Source organism: Carassius auratus, chromosome 8 (assembly GCF_003368295.1).
Source record: "Carassius auratus strain Wakin chromosome 8, ASM336829v1, whole genome shotgun sequence".
In the NCBI taxonomy this organism is placed as follows: domain Eukaryota; kingdom Metazoa; phylum Chordata; class Actinopteri; order Cypriniformes; family Cyprinidae; genus Carassius; species Carassius auratus.
The window spans coordinates 21,727,467-21,735,919 of NC_039250.1; the positions used below are offsets into that span (position 1 = coordinate 21,727,467).

At 38.0% G+C, this 8,453-nt stretch overlaps 1 pseudogene; it reads left to right on the forward strand.

The window, feature by feature from the left end:
• The first annotated feature begins 544 nt into the window (after positions 1-544).
• On the forward strand, positions 545-8,118 carry LOC113106775 (arrestin domain-containing protein 3-like; annotated as a pseudogene).
• Positions 8,119-8,453: the final 335 nt, after the last annotated feature.

An 8,453-nucleotide genomic window follows, 5' to 3' on the forward strand; every position in this document is an offset into this window, starting at 1 on the left:
ACTTAAACAACACTTGCTCACTGTCATCTTAACAATACTGTGAACAAATGTTCATAATGTTTAAATAAAAAGGGCAATTATCACACAATAGAAAGTGATTGCGGTTCAATCCCCCCCCCCCCCCCAAAAAAAAAAAGATTACACTGATTATAGCTCAGGTTTGGAGAGCAGGTGCACCAAGAGCAGAGGGATCTTTGTTTTTGTTTTTTAAAGAACCATGTTCGCAGCTTTTCATGTTTCCTGCCTCTCAAGACAGCTGTTTATGTTGCCATGCTTTAAAAACACCTGTTCCCAATAGACTTCTTGGTCTGACACCATAGAACCATAGTGGTTCACTTTCAGTTTAGACCTGTTGACAAGAGGTGTGTCTTTTCAAGGTGAAACCTGTTGAGCCAGTTTGTAAGCCCTCCGTCAGAAAGATGCCGAAAGCTGTATTTTTTAAAGACAAATATAGAAAACAGAACGGATCATTACAACTCTGGGCGTCATACAAATACACTTACAGTAGCAATACAAATTCAGACTGGACCTGTTATCCCAGGAAATGGCGATCCGTAACTTTGCTATTGAGTATGACGCCTTAAATGATCGCAACACCTTCAGCAATGGGGATACTTTGGTGGGCAGAGTTATCATGGAAGTGTCAAAGGAAACCAAAATCAAGGCTCTGACTTTCAAGGTGAAAGGCAAGGCTGATGTGTCATGGACTGAGACGCAAGGGGAAGACAATGTGACGCACTGGGATAAAGAAAAGTATTTCTCACAAACTCAGTCTGTTTTACCGGAGGATAACGAAGGTAATATCTAATGTGACAGATGATGTTATAAATGTTCATCTGTTCAAAACAATCTTTACATTTAATGTCATTTATTCTATAGTGCAAAACAAAGACTGTATAGTAATAAATGGAAAAACATTAAATACTGGACAACATTATGATTGTGTACTGTGGTGCGTGTCTGTTATTTGTAGGCAAACTGTTTCAAAGTTTTGGGTTTGTAAGATTTCTCATTTTACAAGAATAATAATTTCATTTAGCAGGAACACATGCAATTTATCAAAAGTGAAAGTAAAGACACTTGTAATATTACAAAAGTATTAGAAAAAATATTTTGTTTAAATGCTGTTCTTTTAAACTTTCTATTTATCAAAAACCTTGAAAAAATAGTTTCCACAAAACTTAAGCAGCACAACTACAAACCCAATTCCAAAAAAGTTGGGACACTGTACAAATTGTGAGTAAAAAAGGAATGGAATAATTTATGAATCTCCTAAACTTATATTTTATTCACAATAGAATATAGATAAAATATCAAATCTTGAAAGTGAAAATTTTTAAATGGCATGCAAAATATCGGCTCATTTTGGATTTTGTGAGAGCTACAAATTCCAAAAAAGTTGGGACAGGTAGCAATAAGCAGAGGTGGAAAGAGTACAAAAATATTCTACTCAAGTAAAAGTACCATTACATTAAAGAAATTTTACTTAAGTACAAGTAAAAGTACCAGCCTAAAAATCTACTCAAGTAAAAGTAAAAAGTAGCTCATTTAAAATTTACTCAGAGTAAAAATTACATTTTAACAGTGGGAGGGAGTCAAAAATGGGACAGGCCAAGGGTGTCAAACTCAGTTCCTGGAGGGCCTGTAACGACAGGTAAATGAGGAGGAAGCAATTGCAGGTAATAAGATGATGTTTATTAGAAAGAGAGTCCAGAATGTTGGCAATGGCAAGGAAGGTCTACGGTGGCGTGAGAGGAGCTGGAGGGTGAAGTCGATGGTGCAGGTGAAGGAGGTCAATGGGTGAAACCAGGAACAGACCGGAACACTGACACGAGGACGACAACACTAATCCAATCCAGCATACGAACACGGAAGACGGTAATCCAACTAGGACACGGAGACATGAGAGAGGATCTGACAACAGAGAGAGAGCGAGGTGAGTATAAGTAGCTGAGGTGTGATGGAGATCAGCTGGAGCGAGACAATCAGCACCCAGGTGATGACAATCAACTAAACGAGCACATGGGGACAACGTAAGTACAAAAACAATAACAAAACATGACACGGAGGAAACACTGGATTTCCTACCGTGACAGTACCCTCTCCCCTAGGACGTCACCTGACGTTCCCAGCCTGCTTTACCTGTAGATTGTAATCATCTATAAGGTGGTGATCCAATATGTCCCGAGCAGGAACCCAGCTTCTCTCCTCCGGACCGTAACCCTCCCAATCCACCAAGTACTGAAAACCGCGTCCCCTCCGTCTAGAGTCCAGAATACGATTAACCGAATAGGTGGTTTCCCCATTAACGAGACGAGGCGGGGGGGGAACCGGGGCAGGCGGATTAAGACGGGAAGAAATCACCGATTTAATTTTGGACACATGGAACACGGGATGAATCCTCCTGTACGCCGGAGGAAGGCTAAGACGCACGGTTACCGGATTAATAATCTTGGTAATAGAAAACGGGCCAATAAATTTGGGAGCAAGTTTGTTAGAAACGGAACGCATAGGAATATTCTGGGTAGAAAGCCACACTCTTTGACCGACGACGTAACGGGGAGGCTTCGACCGGTGGCGATCGGCCTTAGCCTTGGTGCGCGACCTAGCCTGGAGCAGAGCTCTGCGAGCTCTGGTCCAGGTGCGGTGACACCTCTGGACTAGTGCGTGTGCGGAGGGGACCGAAACCTCGGATTCCGTACTGACAAAATTAGGTGGTTGGTACCCTAAACTACACTTAAATGGAGACATGCCCGTAGATGACACTGGCAAAGAATTGTGTGCGTACTCCACAACTGAGAGTTGCTGACACCAGGACGAAGGATTACTGGAAGCCAAACATCGCAAAACCCTCTCGACATCCTGATTGGCTCGTTCGGTTTGACCATTGCTCTGGGGATGGAACCCGGAAGAAAGACTAACAGTCGCTCCTAACAATTTACAAAATTCTCGCCAAAATTTGGACACAAATTGGGGACCCCTGTCAGAAACCACGTCTGTCGGAAGGCCATGTATGCGGAAGACGTGGTCAATGACAGCTACCGCTGTTTCCTTGGCTGAAGGTAATTTGGGCAAGGGAATAAAATGAGTCGCCTTCGAGAACCGGTCCACTACGGTTAAAATCACCGTATTGCCTTTAGAGGGCGGGAGGGCGGTGATAAAATCTAGCGAAATGTGGGACCAGGGTCTTGAAGGGACAGACAGCGGTAAGAGTAACCCATCTGGAGGTCGATTGGAGGTCTTACCAATAGCGCAAACTGAACAAGCCAAGACGAAATCGTGGACGTCACGAGCCATACCAGGCCACCAAAATCGTTGCTTGACTAGAAATCTAGTTCTACTAACCCCTGGGTGACAAGCAACACTGGAACAATGACCCCACTGGAGAACGTCTGACCGTAACCCCTCCGGCACAAACAATCGGTTCGGTGGGCAACGAGCCGGGGGCGTTACCCCTTCTAAGGCGGTCAACACCTTCGATTCGACCTCCCATCTGAGCGCGGAGATAATGATGGTCCCCGGTAAAATGGGGCTCGGGAGTAGCAGTACGATCGGAAGACGGTAATCCAACTAGGACACGGAGACATGAGAGAGGATCTGACAACAGAGAGAGAGCGAGGTGAGTATAAGTAGCTGAGGTGTGATGGAGATCAGCTGGAGCGAGACAATCAGCACCCAGGTGATGACAATCAACTAAACGAGCACATGGGGACAACGTAAGTACAAAAACAATAACAAAACATGACACGGAGGAAACACTGGATTTCCTACCGTGACAGGGCCACAGTCCTGCACAGTTTAGATATAACCCTAATTAAACACACCTGATCCAGCTAATCTAATCATTTAGGTTTATTTGAAAACTACATGATATGTGTGCTGGAGCAGGGTTAGAACTAAACTCTGCAGGGCTATATGGCCCTCCAGTAACTGAGTTTGACACCCCTGGGATAGGCCTATTAATCTCAAACTAGTTGTTTTTAATTAAAGGAATCAGTTATTTAGAATAATAAAACGTTTGGGCTGTTACCAGGCAAATCAGTATCAACAAACTCATCTTTTAATGCAGAGGAAATGCAGAAGATTAATTGGAAGTGGCATTTAGATGTATTACACTGTTTAGTGCAGGACAAGAATGCATTTAACCTTCAGTTACAAATGCATGAATAATGTTGTGATATACAAGACATAAAATGTTGAATACTCATTTGAAATGATAAGAAATTAATTATTTAAAAAAAAATCAAAAGATACTTTAAATGTGAAATTAGAATGGCCAGTATGTGTCAGCAAGTCACTGTTAACAAGTGAGTCATTGCGATTGAACCGAATCATTTAAACGGTTGATTCATTCAGAAACGAAACACTGTCATGTTGCTCAGAGACGCAAAACTGTGCTTTGGTGGCTGTGTTTGGAATTATTTTCTGTTGTAGAAATAGAGCTAAAAAAGGCAATATGGTGTCTAAAACGCAAGTCTCTTAATTAACTTGTTTACTGAACTGTTATATATTTGTATGTATATATTCATAATGATTTTTGGAGGAAAAGACGGCATTCTTTGTGTAATTCTGATTTAATATATGAAATTATATAAATATGTGAACTTTCTGCCCCTATATCTTCAATTTTGTGATCATTCTAAATGCATTTTAGGAGACTGAATCACACAGTGAAAGAACGCACTATAAATGTGCGCGCAATTATGATAATTATAATTATCAAAAATTATGATATTATCGCAGACGATATATATAGCACACTCCTCACCACTGTCTTTTTGGCTAATTTGTACAAAACCTCTTGCTAAAATGTCAAAGCTTCATTTAAACCACCAATGCAACGATGCAATTATTTAGCTTACCTCTACATTCTTGCAAAGGGTTGATGTCTTGTCGAGATTTTATAAGCTGCTAGTTTGGTCTTCCTAGGCAAGTACAGCTTACATTGCATAATAGAGCATACATATGGCCAGGGGTTCACTTCATTTCCTTCGAGTTAGACTTCAGAATATGACGGGGTTTCGTTTTCAGCGGTGTCTGCACCACTAACGCCTGTTTTGGCCGTCTGCATCTTTCTTGTGATTTTAGCGCCAGTTTGCCCTCCTGCCCATTATTTACAGCCGTAGTTTCCAGGGAGCGATTTATTTTTTTTATTTTTATTTTTTTTTACTCAGTAATTAATGTGTTTTAAAATGTAGCGAAGTACAATACTTCAAACATAATATTCTTAAGTAAAAGTAAAATTACAGATTAAAATCAACTTATTTTTCCCTTAAAATTATGTAATTTCTCAGTTTAAACTTTTGATATGTCATTTATTTTGTATTCTGAATAAAATATTGAAATTTGAAACTTCCACATCATTGCATTCTGTTTTATTCACAATTTGTACAGTGTCCCAACTTTTTTGGAATCAGGTTTGTATTTTCAACATTGATAATAATAAATATTTATTTGAGCACAAATCAGCATTATAGAATGTTTATGAAAAATCATGTGAGTATCGGCCTTGAAAACTTCAGCTTTGTCATGATAGGAATAAATTACATTTTAAAATATATTAAAATAGAAAACTGTTATTTTCAAATATAGTAATATTTCATTATTATGTTTTAAGAGACTTCTTTCAAAAACATGTAAAAAAAAAACAATCTTACCAACTACACACTTTTGAATGGTAGTGTATTATGAAATACCTATATGTAAGGACAACATTAACAACATTATGTAATGTGTCTGAATCTTTTTGCTAGGCTCTATAACTCTTGTGGCTGGCAGACATGCCTTACCTTTTGCCTTTCAGCTTCCCTACCAGTAAGTCATCACCTTCTTGCCCTGCAGGCATTCAGTCTGGTTGATAGATGTGACTTATAGATAGACAGTATATAGTTTATTGATTCCTGAGAGAAAATCAATCTTCCTTTGAAACAATCTCAGTTACTTTTTGCAATGTAGCCAATACTTCAATGTGCTATATCCTGTATGCTGAAATATTGATCATATCATATGATGCAAGATTCTTTCTGAAGACTGTTAGTCATCGATGCCAAACCTCTCTCTTTCAGGGGCCTGCCTTCATCTTTTAAAGGTGCTCATGGTAAAATTCATTACCGAATTTCAGCCAAGTTGAGCAGGTCTATGCGTGCAGCAAGTAAAGCTGAAGCCAAGTTTACCTTCGTTGCCAGAGCTGATTATGACCAGTCAACACTGATGGTATGATGACAGCTTTTATCAGTTAGACCAGAGAAAATATTCAAAGCCTAATTTTAGTGCATGAAATACAAAACAGACATATATGGACCAATAATAATATAAATATGACAACTTTATCAAAAAATAGGGGTGGGCGATATATCTTTAAAAAAGGCCTTTATTGATATCAAAAGTTTACATACCATACCATACATACCAGTGTCAACATCACAAAATCTAATACTAGCCTGAATAATAATAAAAAAATGATAGACAGCAGGAATATTAGACTTCTGTCACTTTAAGAGCTTCCTGGATCCAATATAATGTGTTTTCTTTCTTAGCTGTTTGCTTTCACATAAGACTTAAATTACTGCAAGGATACATTTTGACAAATACAAGTGTGTGTACTTAACTGTTCAAGGCCTATATAGCTGCAAAAATAACTCAAGTTCAATACCTGCTCTATCAGAACCATTTTCATGTGCGCAATCCTCTCAGACAGCACTCAGAAACAGTCTCTCAGACAGCGAGCTTATATAGCGAAATGAGTAATACGTTTTCATGACCACATAGCACACAAATGTCATTTTAGCATGTAACCATGTCCATGATAGAGATAATAGTCCAAAATCTCTACCAGTTTACAAATTTCTACCACTTAATCATGTCTACTGGTATATCGCCCAACCTTAAAAGGCCCAAAAGATTACATTTTCCTGTTGTTGAAAAATATTTAAAATGTTTTACTCTGGAACAGATTAACAGATGTAACTATAACTTTATAAATGTTAATTAAGTAATCCTAAAACTTTCATACTCTGCAGGCATCTCAACATGGCAGTAAAGACAAAGATGTCATATTTTTTGTCTCTGGAAATATTTCGATGAATATTTTTCCTGCCAAAGACAGGCTACCAGCAAGGTAACCCAAGCAATATACCCGGCATTTTGATTAATTAATGGATTCATAAATAAAAAATAAAAAAAAACATCATACAACATAGATAACTGCTTTGATTAATTTGACAAGCTGTAAAACAATACTTATATCTCAAACAGGTGAAAGGCTAGTTGTCAACGGTGAGATTGTAAACAGCTCAACTCGAAAAATTGTGCCAAAGTACATTATCTACCAGAAGCAAAGCTTCTTTGCTGGAGGCCAGAGAGCTGTTCATACCACCCAGATACTGAAGGATAAAGGAGAGCCTTTAGTGTCCTCCACCAGACAGAATCTGTCGAAAGTATTAGTCCTTCCCACAGAAATCAGCACCACCATCCAGAACTGCAGAATCCTCAAGGTTGAATACAGACTGAAGGTAGGCACCAGAAAACAAGACAGGCCTCTAGCAGGTCTCCAAAAGACTTTGATTTCTTTTCAGCAGCAAAAATGGTTTAATGTACTTTGTATTCATGAATGCTACCATTTTTTTATATTATAGTCTGCTTTTGTGTTTTCATGAAACAAAGGACTGGAAATAAAAGATAATGTCACTCAAAAAAAAAAAAAAACTATGCTCAAAAAATTATGCTTTTTTTTTACTGTTCAAAGTTTCTTTCGTGAAATCATCTACAGTATAGTTTGTTTCTGTTGCAGGTTATTTTGGAAGTATCGTTCACTAAAAACCCTGTGATTAAACTCCCGTTGATCATACTGCCTCAACATGACGGGACCTCATCCAAAGAGATGGAGGCAGGACTACATGGAGACCTGGCCAAAATGAATATTTGAAATTAATATAAGCAATGAGCACTAGATTTGTTTGCACTTTTGTTTTACACTTATTGTATCCTACTATAAAAAATCTTTTATTTTCGAAAATGTGAAATAATATATGACAAATAAGCCAAAATGTGATATATTTCTCATAATAAGGGAACAGTTCACTCAATGAAAATCTTGAAATAATTTTTTCACCTTCATGTTGTTCCAAACCTGTATGTTTGCAATAAATAAATAAATAAATAAATAAATAAATTCTCTCTCTCTCTCTCTCTCTCTCTCTCTCTCTCACACACACACACACACACACACACACACAGGGAATGTTTTTTATTTTTATATTGAAGAATAATATGTTCCAGAGGAGAAAGAAAGTCATACAGATTTGAAATGAAATGAAAATGAGTAAATATTCATTTTCATTTTTGGGTGGACTATCCCTTTAAAATGAAGATAATTATATCTCTTTCTAACTAAATGTATTTTATTGCTTCCGTCCTTAAAAAAAAAAAAAAAAAAAAGTACAGAGTACAGAGTA